The sequence below is a fragment of the Ambystoma mexicanum genome, chromosome 2q, assembly GCF_040938575.1.
Source record: "Ambystoma mexicanum isolate Mex_15411 chromosome 2q, UKY_AmexF1_1, whole genome shotgun sequence".
NCBI classification, from domain to species: Eukaryota; Metazoa; Chordata; class Amphibia; order Caudata; family Ambystomatidae; genus Ambystoma; species Ambystoma mexicanum.
Genome location: NC_090924.1, coordinates 586,822,068 through 586,839,872, shown reverse-complemented (window position 1 = coordinate 586,839,872; position 17,805 = coordinate 586,822,068).

The following is a 17,805-nucleotide window of genomic DNA, read 5'->3' as shown; positions in this document are numbered from 1 at the left end:
GACGAGGGGTCATTATCAAGTGGTAATGTGCTCCTATTTATATCCAGAGGTGAAGCCGGTGAGTCATAATTCGAGAAGGGTCATTAACTCAAGTGGTAATTCCCCCAAGGTCTATAAGGCTAATAGAGCATTGTGGTATCAGCAATATAGGGTTTGCAATTGTGGTGTTGAAGTAAAACATGATAGTTTAATATGGGTTTAATCCCCCGTTCCAAGGGCTGGAACGAGGGTAACGCCCGGCAGCCCAAGTTATCATCCCAATCAAAGTGAGGGTGGATAACAAGGTCTCCGGGCTGTTACCCTCTGTTCCAGATTTTGGAACGGGGGATTAAGGCTTTTAGCACCCCTGGTTGCCAAAGCGGTAACACAGAGTGCTAATAAAAAAGTATTTTCCTTCGTTCAATGGGACGCTGTGCACATTCCGTTCAATGAAGGAAAATACTTTTCCAAGATGGCCATCATGGAAAGGGAAGGCGGGGGCCCGCACAGAGCCCCTTTTCCCTTTCCATGGCGGTCTGCAGGAGCCGAGAAGAAGGAGCGGCAGCGGCACTCACTGCTGCAGAAATAAGGTAAGTGGGGTGTGGGAAGGTGGGAAAACCCAAAAAAAGGAGGGACGGAAGCTGGGGCAGATCGCGGCAGGGGGAACCGGCTGTGATGTAGAATGGAACGCAGGATGAGATTGCTGATTTCAGCCCACGTTCGTAGCAACCTGATTGGCTGGCTCCCTGCACCAGTGTGCAACTAGTGAGTAAAGTAAATAGACAAAACATGTTAGCAAATTAAATGCAGCTGTATTGTTTTATGTTTAAGTAATAGACACTGTTTAATGGTTGGCCACCATTTTGAGTGAAATAAATATCTGGGTTGATCAAAACCCTGAACCTCTGACACACAAAATGTCCTCTACAATTTGAGCAATTTCTAGTTCATGCGACATAAGGGGCATATGTTGGATGGATATTATCATTTCCCATTGATGAACATTGAATTTAGGATTCTTCCTTACTGTCAAGGGCATGTATGGAAAACATCTTCATATGAGGTCCATGCAGTATCTCCTGCAGGATGTATATCTTTGCACTCGCTAAGCAGGATGGCTTAATATCTCATCTCAATTTTTGCCCCAATTTCCCCCGCATCTTTGCTTTATTGGTACTCTCCCCCCCCCCACCTCTTATGTTATTATACTGTCTCCTTGCCCCATCTATACCTGCCGCTGCCCCACCCCCCTCCTGCTTTTTATTTTCAGCTTTAAGGGAGTTGTTAATGTTCGCCCACTTTTTGTTTCTTTCATGGTATAGAAAAAGACCCTCTCTCCTGGGTTGATGGCAATGAGACGGAAACACAGAGAGGTTCACATAAACTATGCTGCTTCAATATCCTTCAAATGGATTGAACATGAGTTTTATCATCTTCAGTTGTTCTTGTTTTCTTACCTACTATGTAAGGCTGCAAGATGCTGGTTGGTGTATGAAAAAGAGCAGTATATCGGGATCATAGTTTTTAAATTTGCTGGTGATAAGTTGGGGTCCTCTAATGATTTAGCAAAAAAACATAAATCTCAATTTTTGTCAGGATTTCAATCTAAATGTCGAAAGCAAGGGAATGGTATCATAGCATTGCGTCATGCATTGAATCTTAGTAATATATATTGTAAGGGCAAAAAACCAAGGGAGTCTCTATTAGCAGATCGGAAGTGGAAAACATACAATATGTGCAGGGGACAACGATTCACAATCAGATCTCGCACAGAGACACGAGAGAAGCCCTAATGGGCCATGACACTGACTGTTGATGTTCACTGCTCACGGATATTCAGGTGTTTTGATCAATACACCTACTGACATCCGTCCATAGTGGCTATTACATGTGGAGTTCAATAGACTGTCTTTTGCTGTTCCCTGCATGGGTACTACAGGCAGGTCCTCTCTGTTATGGGCACACTGCTACGTGTTTCCAACAGGTCTGCAGAGCTTCAGCTTGGGATTGATGGAATCGGTAGCATTGTAAAGTTCCCTATTGTAGTTGGAAACGGATCTATGTGAATATTTCGAGAAAAAAACGGTGAATCTCAAAATACTGTTTTTTTTTCTTTCACCCCTTTTCAATGCACATATACCCCCTGCAGCCCTCCCACACCCTCCACATTTTTTATTAAGTTTACCCAACCCGCCCACATATATATACAGTGAAATGGGTCATATGAAATTTTGTATTTTGGGATTCGCAGTGATTGCCTGTGATATTTTGGGGTGATACCGTTGGAAACATTGAAAAGACACATATTGAGTTGTTCCCCTCATCAAAACAACTCATCGCATATGCCAGAAAAGGAATAGGCAGAGAAAGCACTCACGAAATGACTATAACATCACTGACATAGTTGAGACACTGGGAGCACACATGGTGCGTATATGTTCAACCTCATCTGTATACACATGCACCCTTGCAGAGATGAGACGGGATTTTGGAACTAAACTGTCACAATAACAGATTTACTCATTTAGAGTGCAGACACCTGGCCTGCCTACCTCGACACCCCACGTATGTAACAGTGTACACGACATCCGTGGGTGGATAGTCTCCCCTTACATGAGCCTCACTATTGTTAGAGAGTGTTTTTTCAACGCAGCACATCTCAGGTTATGATCGGTTATAAAGGGCATGACATTTTGTAATCTCGAATCAGGGGCGTGCATATGTCAGGAGTAGCATACAAATGACCTTGGAAAATGCTTTCAAATATCACAGGTGCAAGTGAGGACTTCAAGAAGAAGAGGAAGACTCAGATGAAGATGTTGGCCAACCTGCAGCACATGTATATGATGAGGACAGAGCACCTGAAAGCAGGTCAAGAATGGATGACAGGGTATGAAATGAGTACGAAGTAAGAGCATCGCCCTCAGGGACTTAAGAAATTACACAGATAAGGGGATGCCATGGTAATCTTTCAACCTGGATCAATAGCCTCCAAACATTATCTGAGACTACAAAACAGAAATGTACTCTCAGAACTTGAGGAAACAAAATCAAATGTCTAACTAGCAGAAAGTTAAGGGACGTGCCTACACACATTTTTGGTCTTCTTGCACCCTACACCTTACTGCTGCTCGTAAAGGCCCTGGTGGCCGGAATGGGTGCCACAAGGGCCTTACGGCCTGCACCAGAATCCTCACAGTTGGTGGCCCTGTTTCTTTATGCACCCGATTGCCAGCTGTAGTCATCTACCCAGCCACAACACTGACTTCTGTCAACACCCTAGCCATGCCAGCATTTCATGTGTCAATGTCATATTAAGCCTGCTTAGCAAAGTATTTGCAATGGCCAAAATATCCACGCAACACAACATGGCCCCATCGTTTTGCAGGTGACATACTGTTGCTGTGTTATTAATGTGATCAGCAGCAAGCTTAACCATTGCTATTGTCATAGTATGTGTGTTCTCATATAACTTGTCAAGGGTGCCTTCTTGCACACCATATACCCCTGTAACATTGTTTCCAATGTCACACTTCCCCTTTCCAAGACCACTGATTGTGCAGGGGTGGTACTGTCCCACACGCAGTACAGAATCTTCTAGTACCCTACAATGATTGAAGGTTGGTGTTGTTTTAGGGATGCAAGGTGTACAAGTAGTGATTGTGGTTTGTTTTCATGTGCCTGGCTTCTCGCGAATGCACTGTTCTTTCCTGCACAGCATCATGGCAGTGCACACCTGAAGCACACCTTTACATGGTGGCAACACATGTGGTCTTTCTTTTATTTTTATTTGATTGTATATGGCTGAACAAATTCACACTTTACAATAAAATGCAATACAGTCTTACATGACACCAAACATATTCTTAGCTAAAATTGATCAACATGATTTCATCACTGTGTGTTATGATAGAATAAAACAAAGAGACAACAGTGTAAACACAAGTGCAGCAGTTTAAATTCATCAAAGTAGAGTACAATTATAGACACCGGATCTCATTCCAATAAAAACATAAGATCTTTTTTAAAATTCTCAAAGCAGCACATATAAACCAGAGACAAATACAATAAGATAATTCTTAATCGAACATACACACACATAGGAAGGCTCATCTAATGTGTGAGGCCCTTGTGCTGAATGAACCTTACAGCAGCCAGTGCTAGGGCTACTTGTTGACCACTAATCAAGTTCGCTCACAAAGCTTCTTCTGTTAAACTCCTAAACTAATCAAAACATGTACTCAGATGAAGGATTCTGTTGTCTGTCAAATTAGGACAGAACAACAAAAAGTGCCTCAGTGTTTCAGTTTCGGAGGCAACCTTACAAAAGTGGCAGCAACTGTCCTCTTTAGACCATCTTAGACGGACAGCTTGCACCTTTTTAGTGGGCAATTGATTTAAACTTACCCTAAGAAATACATTTCTATGTGAGGAACTGGGGAACTTACCCAAATACCTTGGCAAGGTGTTAAACGCCTTAGTCTCATTTATACAATTGATGAAGACCTTATATTTCTTACATTGGGCTATCATATCAAGCCAATCATATAGTTAAAGTTTTTCCTTGGCCTATCAGGGATTTCCAACAGCCTCTCCATTGAGATATCCGCTAGCCTCATTAATTCCAAGCAGTCCCCTTCCCAGCGAGATAGAACTTGATCGGACCCTCCAGACAACAATCCATTAAGAATCGGAAATGAAGAATTAGGTTGTGTCAATAAACATTTCATCATGAAAGCCAGGGCTTTCCATTTTACCAGAACTGAGAGAGAGCAGCCCTAACTCTCAACACACAACCTGGATGCGAACGCTGCGAGGTAGCAACAAAACCTGTTTCAAGAATATCCCCTCAATGATATTCCAGTACCGATCACTACATTCCTGTTTTGTCTCTGTGCCATACGCCATTGACGGGACCACTTTCTGCTTAAAGGACAATATAGGAAAGGACAAATGGGATAGCAACTGTACCTTTGATGAATGATCATACCTTGTGCGACTACGACCTGTGCCTTACCTTGCAGCTGATTTTTATAAGGAATTTTCCTGGCACTGTCATTTATGCTAACCCCCAGGTGTTGATACTCGTTCACAACCTTTAAGGGGGAGTTGTAAAGATAGCATTTAAAAAACATTTTTTACGATCATTTCGATGCTTAAATCTCATTATATTTGATTTGTCAATGTTGACCCTGAAGCTGTTCGAATCCACATAGGATTCCAACACCACTAAATGTGTTTGCAGGCCTACAGGTGTCTGGTCCAAAAGGACCAGGTAGCCATTGGATGGGACAGCCATCCAATTGGGAGGAGCGGGAAGCGTGAGTAGCTGCCAGATGCTTACCTAAGTCAGCAATAAAGCGATTAAATAAAGCACACTCAAACGCAAGTGCAGGGTAGCTGAGAGGAAATGGCGTGTTTCCCCTACATCCTCTGACAAACTGACCTGCCGCCTGCTCCAAAGGCAATACCGGCTCTCTGTCTGCACCAAGAAGAGAGCTCACATCCAAGGCTGCATCTCTGCCGCATCTAACAACTCAGCCAAACTCTTTACAATCTGCAAGGAACTGGCCAATCCGACTGCAGTCTCTACCTCTCCTGTCCCCTCTGACCCTCTGCATGGTTCTGGCTTCTCATTTCATCTCTAAAACTCAGTACATCCTGTCCTCTCTCTCTCTTCCTCTCACCTCCTCCCTCTACTCCCTGCTCTTCATGTGGACGTTCTTCGGCCACCTCTCCTTCCTCCTTCTCTGCCTTTCCCCTGTTCTCCCCAGGTGAGGTTTCTAGAGAAGTCCGATCTATGAAAGTCTCGTCAAAACAGGTGCATTGCTGTTCCTCCAAAACCATAAAGTACCACATTGACACCCTGGCTCCTGCTTTGGCCGATGTCTGCAACCACTCCTTTACCACTAGAGACTTCCCTTCCCCCCTGAAGCATGCCCTTGTGCACCCTCTTCTTAAGAAACCCTCTGGCGAACCATCCTGCCCGGCTAACTATCGCCCAATCTCCATCACTCCTTTTCTGGACAAACTCCTGGAAAAGCTGGCCATCTCCCAGCTTAATCTTCACACTGAATCTGTTGGTTGTCTTCATGACCATCAGTCTGGCTTTAGAGCTGCCAGAAGTACGGAAACTGCTCTACTGAACATCTGTGAAGACCTGCTCTCCAACCTTGATTCCAACACCCCCTGTGTCCTCATCTTAATCAATCTCTCTTCTGCCTTTGACACAGTCAATCAAGCCACCCTGCTTAACCGTCTCGGTGATAACCTGGGTATCACCGATCAGGCCCTCGCTTGGCTGACTTCTTTCCTCTCAGATCGACCCTCCCAGGTCCAACTTGGGTCCTTCCTCTCCTCTATCTCCATGACTACCTGTGGTGTTCCCCATGGGTCTAACCTCTCTCCCTGGCTGTTCAACCAATACCTGGCACTTCGTGCCAACCGCACTGCCGCTCTCTGCACCAACTTTCAGTGCTATGCAGAAGACGCTCAGCTAATTTTCAAGCTCCTCTCAGCCACCTCTTCTCCTTCTCTCATCTCTGACTGTCTGTCTGCTATCCAGGAGTGGTGTGCCGCCAATGATCTCTGCCTTAATGACAGCAAGACTGAGATTCTCCACATCGGCACTCCTGTTTCCACCTTTCCTGTCACTCTCTGGCCAGCCTCTCTTGGCCCTCTTCATGCTCCCACCTGTGAGGCTAAAAACCTTGGGGTCATCTTCGACTCCACTCTCTCCTTCTCTCCTCACATCTCTGACATCTCTAAGAAGTCTCACTACCAGCTGCACCTCCTCTGAGGTATTCTTCCATTCCTCTCCTTCCCCCAGTAGCTTATTGTCTCCAGAGCTCTGGTTCTCTCTAGGCTGGATTCTGCAACAGCCTCTTTCTAAATCTGCCTGCCTCTACTCTCCGCCCTCTTCAACTCATCCAAAATAGGAATGTGAGACTTGTCCTTGGCCTCAAGCCCAGGGATTGTATCTGTCCAGGACTGAAATCTCTGCACTGGCTCCTAGTGGCATCGAAGATTAAGTTCAAAACCCTCTGCATTGTCCACAAGGCCTAATGGGGTCTGGGACCTCGATAGCTTAAACTCTCTCTTCCTAAATGCGTTCCCTCCCGATCTCTTCGCTTGTCCACCTCCAACTACCTCAGGGTCAGTTGCATCTCCAAACAGCGAGTTGGTAGTAGGTCTCTTTCTTCTTTTGGGGCCTCCTTCTGGAACAGCCTCCCTGTCCCTCTGAAACTTGAGGAGAACCATCTCCGGTTCGGGAAGCACCTCAAGACCTTCATCTTTGCTTCTGCTTTCTCTCCTCCTCTCCCCTACTGATCTCCTGGCTGAATCTGAAACTGCACTGGTTACCTGGCTACCCTCTGATCTTGGGCCCAGGTCCCCACCCCGCCAGTTGCACACCTGCACAGCCCCCTGGAAACCCCTGCACTCAGGGACTGTTCTGTATCCCCACAGCCCCTACTTGCACTTGACACCTGATGGCTGCACTTACCCTTACACTGCCACCAGCTGGCCACACTTTTATTTATTATTTATTGTATTTATTGTCCTTATTTATCTTACTGTTATCCTATGTACAGCACTGTCCCCTCCCCTATCCCCAAACTTTTCCCCTTCCCCTGTCCCGTGCACTTGCGCAATCTCAATGTCACCGGGCCTAGTAGGATCACTGTCTCTGTCCTCCCTCTGTTTCCCCTCCCTTGCCTTGTCACGTCTTGAAACACTTGTGTATAGGCGCGTTATAAATGCCATATCATATCATAACATGGGTAGGGTAATTCATTCACCTGCAGTTACAGCCTGACCTTTGATATGTTGCACTGCAGAAGAGTCAATCCCTGGCAATGCTTGTCGTGCCTTTGTGATAATTGTGATAATTGTTGACTTCTCAAGTCTCTGTGAAAACCTGTGAAGAATATGTTCACTACTCGCCCATGACTAATACCTCCTCAGCATTGGATGGCAGTATTGTTCCTGGTACTCTGTCATATGTTGTACCTAGCCGTGCAGTTGGCCATGCTTTGGGGCTACTGGACAAGTGGCTTTTTTTGGCATCTGTTGACTAAGGCTGATGCCTGTCGCTCGCTAGTGTTCTGCATGGGTCTCTGCATGATGGAACAGGTATGCTGTCCAGCAACATTACACTATCATATAAGGTTACCGAATGGCTGAGGATTCGCTATTCGCGTCCATACTGGCTGTAAAAAAATGTTGCTGCCACTCTGTACATTACTCAAAAATCCTGTTTTCGGAATTTGATCATTTTTGCATTCATGGCTGAATCAATGGCAGCTTAGTGATGTGGCACTAGCAATTTTGGTTTCTGTCTCTTATTGGGATTGAATCAGGCAGTGATTGGTTAAACACTTAAACATCGAAACAGTAATTCATATTGTTTCTGTCACCAGCGGGTGTTTCTAACACACGATATTTTCAAGAATCAACATTAATTGTGTTTATACACTGTGACTATATCCCTTTAAAAAGTAATTTATTGCACAAAGTAGCTGATGCTTGCTTTAACAACCTGCCTTTTCCCCTTCCTCAGTCCACAGATTTAGAGAAATCAGAGGTAACTGACTACATACATTACCTTCAATGTCTATTTCTATATGAGATTGGGAATACAATGTCATGGATTGCCGCAGAATTACTCAGCGAAATGTCAAGCTTACTCTAGATGGCAAGAGCATGTGCTCATGTAAGTGGCCTCACACTCAATCGTTCCCATTAGGAACCAAATGATGTTATTCTTGCACAGCAAACACTTGGTCTCTGCTTGATTCTCAATCGATATACATATTTATATGGGTAAACTGTATTGATATATTGCTTCAAGTGTTCATGTACAGTTTTTTTGATGCAAGCTAATTATGCCTGAAAGAAAAGGAGATACCCTCAACTTCCACATGCGGTGCTTGCACTGCTGCTTCTGCACTAGCACATTGCCATCTGTTCCCAGAACGTTTGCCGGAAGACCCAGACATCAAAGTGTTGTTTAATAGAGTAATTCTATAACATGTGATTACAAACATAGCAACTGTCCTTGAGTCAGTGGCATGCATGATCCAAGAGTTTTCACTTTGTCTGCAGTATGTGAAGAACAGAGCTACTATCCAAACTTCTTTAACTTTCTTCTTCTGAAAAGGATTAGAGATTGTGTATTTGCGTAGCTTGATTTCATATGGCATATAGTGAACATCCCCGTGATACACTTTACGAATAAGTATGATGATTTGTTAACGTTCTTGATTCTGTACAATGTACTGTTGTTATGCCAACTGTTCAGAATGTTTGCTCTTCGCTATAATGGCTTCACTATAATGGACGCACATTTGCTCTCTTGACACTCCGACTCAACACTACAAAGATTTACTGTAGAGCCTCTAGAGATTATGCACCCTTTTAATCACATCCGACCATGGTCATGACAAGCTCTCTTTTCGGATACACCTGTTGCTTCAAGCAGTACTACCACCCATTTGCTCATTTATTTAGCACCTAAACTACTGTTCCCTGTGTCATTATGCAGGCACCATAAACTAATCAGAACAAGGGGAAAGTTGTCCAGCCAATCAGCTGCAGAAAAATACAGGTTTTGCGTATAGATCAAGATTTGCTTTCAGTCCTTCAATCAAGGCTTTTTTCCAACCTCCGATCTTCCCTGCCTGGGCCCTGCCCCAGTTTCAATGCACGCCTTCTTTGTGCACTCGCACCACATTCGGCATCCACAATGCTCTGCGCCCTTTTCCCACATCGCATCGTCTACCATCAGGCAATGCCTGTCTCCCAGAACCCCCATGCTCGCCTGGCCGCGGCTCCATCTTCCGCATCGCAATTCCCCAATGTAGGCTATGGAAATGGAGGAGTGGCTCAGATCACACTCCAGGAGCTATGACCTTTTCGCAGACCATGTAGTTATTCTTCATTTTACTTGCATTTATCACATTGGTTGCTTTCCTTTGAACTGATAAGGTACATGATGCCCCTGCTCCTCAGGCTGTTGCTGGTTGTAATGTTCCATTCAGCAAGTTAAAAATTACATCTACCTGGGCTGCCCATTTCCAGGCGTAACCTTCTAGACAATGGTAGGGGGCCCATTGGCTGACAAGATGATGTGTAAATGGCAGGTGCTGAACTTTGTAAAAGCTAAGGGGGTGAGTCTAGTGAGGGAATCATTGAAGTATACAATACATCTGCCATCCCCACTTTGTTATATGGTGCTGAAGTCATGCTGGGTGTTAATACTAAATGGCTGACCAATATAGAGTGTAAGATTTTGAGGTCAGTAATAGGTAACCCACAGTCAGTGACGACCAAAGCTCTGAGAATGGAGCTGGGGATGACCTCCATTGCCACATACTGGACGATGAGGTGCACTCGGATGTACATGACGATCTTGGAAGGTGAGACTGGTGATAACCCGAACCGCTTCCTACAGTTATTGGGGGTGCATGTAAACGTTAGGTCAGGCAATTTAGCATACCGTAGTCTGAAGAACACAGTAATTGGTCACTTAAAAGACATGGGCCTGCAAGTGGAGGACATGTTGGAGCCTGGGATTTTCCTATATGAACTAAGGAAGCGCTCATTGTTGTGGGATTGGGTTGCGACCGTCAATGGACTGGCACATCGTAAACACTATATAGAGTTCACCAAGCAGAGTTTCTTATGGCATGAACCCTGCAGCTATCTGACCAAATACTTAGCCGACGCCTTTGAACGATTTGTACTTTATCTAAGGTTGAATATATTGCCAGTACGGGAGGTAACAGGGGCTTGTATCAAGGAACCCAGACAACTGAGACTATGCCACATTTTTGGGATACAGCTAGAAACTAGTAGGCACATCTTGACGTGTTGTGCCAGATTGGGTAATCTATACGAAAGGGGCAATGAGACTTCTCACGGCAAACTCTGAGAGCCATACCTCTGATCAATTCTGGTCCATGCTCTATTCTGCAGAACCGCTGAAGGTGGTGACGGCGGCCTTTCATATATGGACTATGGATAAAAACCAGACTAACCGCAGAAGAGGCGAATCCTTGAATGTTGCAGTCTATTAGAGACTATGTAGGTTGGATCTATTAGAATGAATTATCAGTTCTAATTCATTGTAATAAATGGGCTCCCTATGGGCTGTACTCGGAGCTGAAGCCTGCAGCAGGGAACATGAACCCACATTGGGGGCAAAACAGAAATAGAGAAGGAAAAGCCAGAGTCTAGACCCACTACCACTGACAAAACAGCAGCAAGTAAGTACTTAGCTGACATAGAAAAAAAAGTGCACAGCAGCAGTTAGAAACTGTGTTAAAGGCAGCAGAGGATGCGATTGAGAGGGCTGTCTGCAAAAAGGGGGAGGACGGAGGGTCAGTGGGAACACCAGGGGTCTGGACACCCAGGAAGATTATGTTTAAATTAGACAAGAGAACCCCAGGGGAAGAGGAAGAGATCTCTGTGGGGTCAAAAATGGACCCTGAGGACACTGGCGAAAACAAAGGAGGAGGGAGTAGAAAGGGGAGGATGTGGGACAAAGGGGAATCGGACAAGGACAGAGAGACAGAAATGGAGGAGCAGAGAAGAAGGAGGAGTAGCAGAGAGCAAGAAAAGGAGAAAGAGAAGGAGAAGGAATTGGAGACAGTCAGGAGACAGTCAGGTACTGGTCTCAGACCCTCAGGAAGAGGAGGGGAAGGATTGCGGTAGCGAGCAGTGCAAAGGGCAGGGTCGTCCAGTGTCACAGACACAGCTGCCCCTGCTACAAAAGTGCACAGGAGGGGGGAGTGCAGTATATACCATGACAGAGCATAGAAAGAGACAATTTGAGGTATAGCTTGTCATCCCTCGTGGCGGGGACGGGCAAACGGATTTATGCCCTTGAGAAAGAGACAGCAGGGGTTATTAGGCGACCTGGGATATGAAAAGCCTGTCCGAAGCCATACTGGGAAAATTGGGGGGGGGGCAAAATATGGGAACACGCAGGATACGACTGAATTAGATTGAGCAGTAACATTCACGATGAAGTGCCTTTTAATAACTGCGATGCACACTTGTGGAAAGTATTGAAGACTATGGGCCTCATTACGAGTCCGGCGGTAACGGAGGCGGTAAAACCGCTTGGTTACTGCCGGACTCGTATTACCATTCCACCTCCGTGACTCCCGGAATTACCAGGGCATTACAGCCCTGGTGTCCCGGGAATTCTGGAGGCGGAATTCGGTAAATCCCCACTCCCATTGAGTCCCATATGACTCAATGGGAATGGGGAAGTGGAAACACCAGCACCATCTTGTGATGGTGCTGGTGTTTCCACGTCCGCCTGCAGGCGGGCAGTGTTAAACCCGCCAGGTCAAACCTGGCGGGAACGCCACATCCCGCCTGCAGGACTCAGGATCGGGCGGTCCGGAAATAACAGTGGCGGCGGGTTTACCGCCACTGTTAATTCCGGACCGCCCGACCCGTAATGAGGCCCTATGTACCCAGACACATCAGACATGCATGCCATTCTGGCACACAAAATGTAAACCAGACGAGGAACCTGCAGAACACATACAACAGGTACAGGAACTGTAGGCATTCACGGGAAGTAAGCATACCAATAGTTTATCACACTGTGCATGGATCTCCCCACGGATGGGCAAGCCTCCCTACAGAAGATGTTAGGTATCAAGGCAAAGGGATTGCCAGAGGTACAGACACACATTGATCATTTTTACAAGAGAAAACAGGAAATGGAGAAAGACACACTAAATAAGCAGTAAACTCAGAGGTGACATTGGTAAAAAAAATTGCAAGTTAACGCTGCTCAACTAGGTGGGTTACCCACAGAGGACGGGCCACAGGTCAGCGTATATCCACAACAAGGAGGAGGGTTCCAGCAGCAGGGAAGGTATCCCCTAATGTGGGAGTATCAGCAACAAGGGTATTACCAACAGGGGGGGTGTTATACCCACAGGTGGGATATAATCAACAAGGCAAAGGATATTCATAGAGAGGGAGGGGTTATGGATGCATAGGGGCAGGACCCAGATTTGGAGGACCATGCTCTGTAAGTGGACTGACGGTATACTTTGCACAAACGTGCCCACATGGAAAACAGCAGCAGTACAGCCAACGGGGGTTTCAGGCATATATGCAACCTATGCAGCAACAGATACAACCAATGCAGTAACAGGTACAACCACAGCAAATGCCTTTCAAACAGACCATGCAGTCCATAGGATTCGGAGTGGCTCAGTCACCACAGAAAAAAACAAAGTGCCAAGCCACTGTACCACAGAATGCTTTACAGGCTCAACCACAGATATATACACAGAAGGGGATAGCTCTTTTTAGCACAGAACACAGTACCACACGATACGCGGGTGACAGTAATTGGAGGTAATCAATTCCGAGGACAAGGCCCAAATCCCCAAATCCCCAATCAGACAACCCACAGAGGAAACATGTGCCCAATCCAGTTGGTAGCTAAAGACCCAGGGGAGGATCCCAAGATAGCAGTGAAGATTGAACAACATTTTTTCTCATTTTTGGTCAACACAGGAGTCACCAAATCCTGCATTTTGAAGTATGTCTTACCCTTGCCAGACAGAGTAATGGACACACATGGATTTTCTGGGGCTGTTGTAACAGTCCTATTACAGAAGACTTGTGACTCTCTATCGGTACACAGCACATTGTAGCGCCCCAATTGTATTCAAAGGACATGCCCATCAACATATTGAAGAGAGACATAATGAGCAAGTTAAGCATGACAATTTCATTTTTGGAGACGGGTACTGTATGATCAACACCAAGAATCTTCTATGAATGGTTCACAGCAATTATACAAGCATTTTGTGCACACAGCATCCTGCAATTTTCACTGACTACCCTGAGCTATTTCTTTATGGTGTACATGTATTGTTAGAGTGGGATCCCAGAATGAAAGACAAGGTCTTTCGATTGGCCACATATTTTTTATTCAGACCAGCAGTACATAAAGAAATGAAACCTGAAACAGCACTCACAATACACTTAGAAACAGCACTCAAAAGGAAGGACCTGGTAATATTGCATGGGACGGATGAAGAGGGTTGTTGGGGTAGTTGATAAGGGCCCCACGGTTAAAGAGACGTTTGAATTGTACGCACCATATTGGTGGCTGGGTGACAGCGATATTGACATAATACAGCGATTTAGCATGAATCCAGTGTAGCTAATGGGAATGAGATATGCATTATTTTTAGTGTTGTTTGTTTTTTAGTTGATACATTTTCGATTTGTATGTGCAAAGCAAGATAAATATCAAAACTGCTAAGACAGCATAAACACACTATAGGTGTGTCAGGCCACATATCGATTAACAACCAGACAGTAAGGAGCTCTACATGTGCATGCGAGGTAGGAGATTAGCAATGAGAAAATCAGTTTGAGGGAATGCGGTAGTCCTGATAGTCCTGAACATACATGCATAGGTACACATACATGGGGGTCTCTAGGGAAGTAGGTTTTGGGCAGCATGAATATAATATCAGATGGTCAGTTTCAGGCAGGCCTTTTTTATGGCCTAGGTGCATTGTGAATGGGAGATGGAATCTCTGTAAGTATATAGGAGTCTATTATTGAATTACAGGAGGATTCCGGCCACCTCGTAGGGCTGGATTTTAGGGCCGGACAATTAAACCTGATGTGGGTTGGTTTTGGGGAAAGGAGCACCAATAGATCATGAGTTGTTAAGGTGTTGGTTGGGACCATGTGGGCTGGAATGGTAAGTCGCATAGTTTAGAATGAAATGTGGACACCAACATGTTTGTGCAAGAAAACCAGCAACAATAGATCAAAAGGACATGTGTTCATTGTCCCCTTCACATGAATGGTATTTTCATTGAATAGCCACGTGCATCAGAAGTAGGGGTAACAGTCTGTAACCACATGGAACCTGTCATAATTGAAATTGTTTGTAAGTTGCATAAACTGTGTAACTAGGAGATGAGGCTATGACCAAATATGGAAAGGCCCCAGAGAGGGGTGTAGTGATAATGTGAAACATGCAATTTTACGTTTAAGAGGATGGTGCTTAGATGAATGTAAGAATAAGAAGTGTGGGAACTGAAGGCAATATGGTTACATTGTATAGTTTTACAATGTATAGTTGACTCTATAACCCAATATTTGGGTGTGTTTTAACAGTTGCAAATTGTATAACATGCGTGTTCTTTGTGTGGCTAGGAGAGACAGGTTAGTTTGACTCTTTGAGGTCATCTAACCCCTGTCGGCTGTTTGTACAATAAACTTGCTTTACGGACAAACAGTGTACATACTCTTTAAAGGTGGGACTGCTTTTGGTTACAGTGATCAAAGGCCCAATCCTACATTGCACAGAGTGGTGCACGGTTCTATCCATTGGCCTGACATTGAGACTAACAGACTTGAGAGATAAACAACTGTTTTCAGAGGATGAAGAAAAGGGGGAGATGGTATTACAGATATGCACCCCACGTAAGGTGAATATAGAAGAGAGACTGGTCCCTCAGTAGATGCAGATAGTGAGCATGTTATCATCTCACTTGCAGGCTGATTTGAACAAAGTGCCAGAGGTACTATGGACTAGTGGACTCCCTGATATAGGTTTGTTGAAGAGAGGAGGGGCGGTCTGCATAAAACTAATGTAAGGGGCACTGTGGCCCTGGTTTATGCAATACCCACTATCACAAGAAGCAGATGAGGGCATGTATGAAACACTTTTTGCACTATTGCTTAATAGAAAAGTCAGAATCCCACTGTAACACAGTCATTTACCCTGGCAAGAAATTGAAAGTCAGAACTTGGAGATTTATTCAAGATCTCCGCCTCTCAAACAATGTAGCGGAGGCAGAGTTCCCACTAGTACCAAATCCAGCCAGCATATTGTGGAATATACCCACATAAGCGACATGTTTTACAGTTATTGAATTGAAGAATGTATTCTTGTCCATTCCACTGCATTGAGACTTGCAGTATCTCACCACGTTTACATCTCGTGGGCCCCGTTTCCAACTCACTCGCCTACCACAAGGGCATTGCAAATCACCTAGTGTGTTCAACCGACTGATCCAGATGGACCTAAGCAACTTGCAAATGCTCAGCACAGTCATCCAGTATGTGAATGACCTCCTGGTGTGCAGCATAAGTGAGGACCATTGAACACAGGATTCAGTGACACTCTTGATATTATTGGCAGAGAAGAGATACAAGGTGGACAAGGAGAAACTACAGTATTGTCAAAAGGAAGTAGTGTTCTTAGGACAGATAAAGCCAGTTGATGGCAGAGGATCACTCCAGAGAGGGCAGAAGCAGTATACAGCACACCACAGCCATGCACGGTCAAGCAGATGCAGCAGTTACTAGGCCAGTGCAGTCATTGCAGGGCCTAGGTCTTCAATTACTCTGCATTTACCAAGCCCCTCCTTTAGGGGTTAAAAGAAGCACAGAAATCAAAAGGCTCCATAATATGGACAACTGAAACTAGCAAATTATTTAAAGAACTTAAGGAAGCGTTAACACACACACAAATTCTAGCCCACTGAATTAGAAGATAACGTTCTACTTGTTCTGTAACTCTGATTGCACAGTGATGATGGCTGTCCTCACTCAAAAGATGTCACAAGCACACAAGCCCCATGCGTATTACAGTGGTCTTTTAGACCGAGTAATGCAAGGACACTTCCCATGAGAACAGTTTCTTGCTGCAGCGGCATTGGCTATCGAGAAATCAACAACCATAACTATGGGCTGTGCAGTGACGCTCTACGTGGAGCATTCACTTTTTGTAATCTTAGAAAAAGCAAAGTCCACACTAAAAACACAGAGAGCGTCAGGATATGGGGTGATACTGTGCAATCCAGTAACTGAGGTAGTGAGGTGTCAGATTGTCAACCCAGCGACATTCATAGCACAGCCAACAGAGGAAAGGTAGTATGTGCATGATTGTGCCTCATACATGGACACCGTTGAGGAAGGTATTACAGTGCAGGAAGAGCCCATAGAAGGAGAAGACATGCTCTTTGCTGACGGGTTATTGACAATAGATTCAAACACGGGTTGTGAACATAAGGGCGCAGGAGTAGTTTCTTAAAAGGATGAGGAGTTTCGAGTGTGGGCTCAGGTGAGGTTGCAACTGCACTTTTCAGCACAAGCATCTGGGTCTGCAGCTCCGATGATGGCAATAGACATGTCAGAAACACATGAAATCAACATATTTTCAGATTTAACCTACGTCACATCCACGGTGCACTCAGGATTGGCCCACGGGAAGAGGAGGAGGTTCAGGAGGAGCGATGGCTCCCAGTTGAACATGCAGAACTACAGTCTCGGCTACTGAATGTACTACACTTCCCAGCAGAACTGGTGGTAATAAAATGAGCAGCCCAAACAAACGGCACAGACATAATTTCAAAAGGCAATGACAGGACAGATCTGCAGCAAAAGATGCAGCATATTTGCCATTGCACACAAAATTCTCAAGCCCTTTATAACAGCAGCACATCACACTACAACCAATAGGACAAAACAAGATACCAAAGAAAACTCAGATTATACAAATCACCATTACTCAAAGCAAAAACAAAATACTGTACTACAAGAATTAAATCGGCAACCAACGCACAAAAAGAAGTTTTCAGAATCATCAAAGAGATCTAAAAAACCTTCATCCTGCAAAAAAGTTGTCATCCCAACACGAGCACTATGCAACAGCATCAACAACCACTTAAGCTCAAAAAGGGAAACAATCCAACAGACCATCAAACAGACAATGCGCGAAACACTGACTAGAGCAAGACACACCTGCTTTGAACC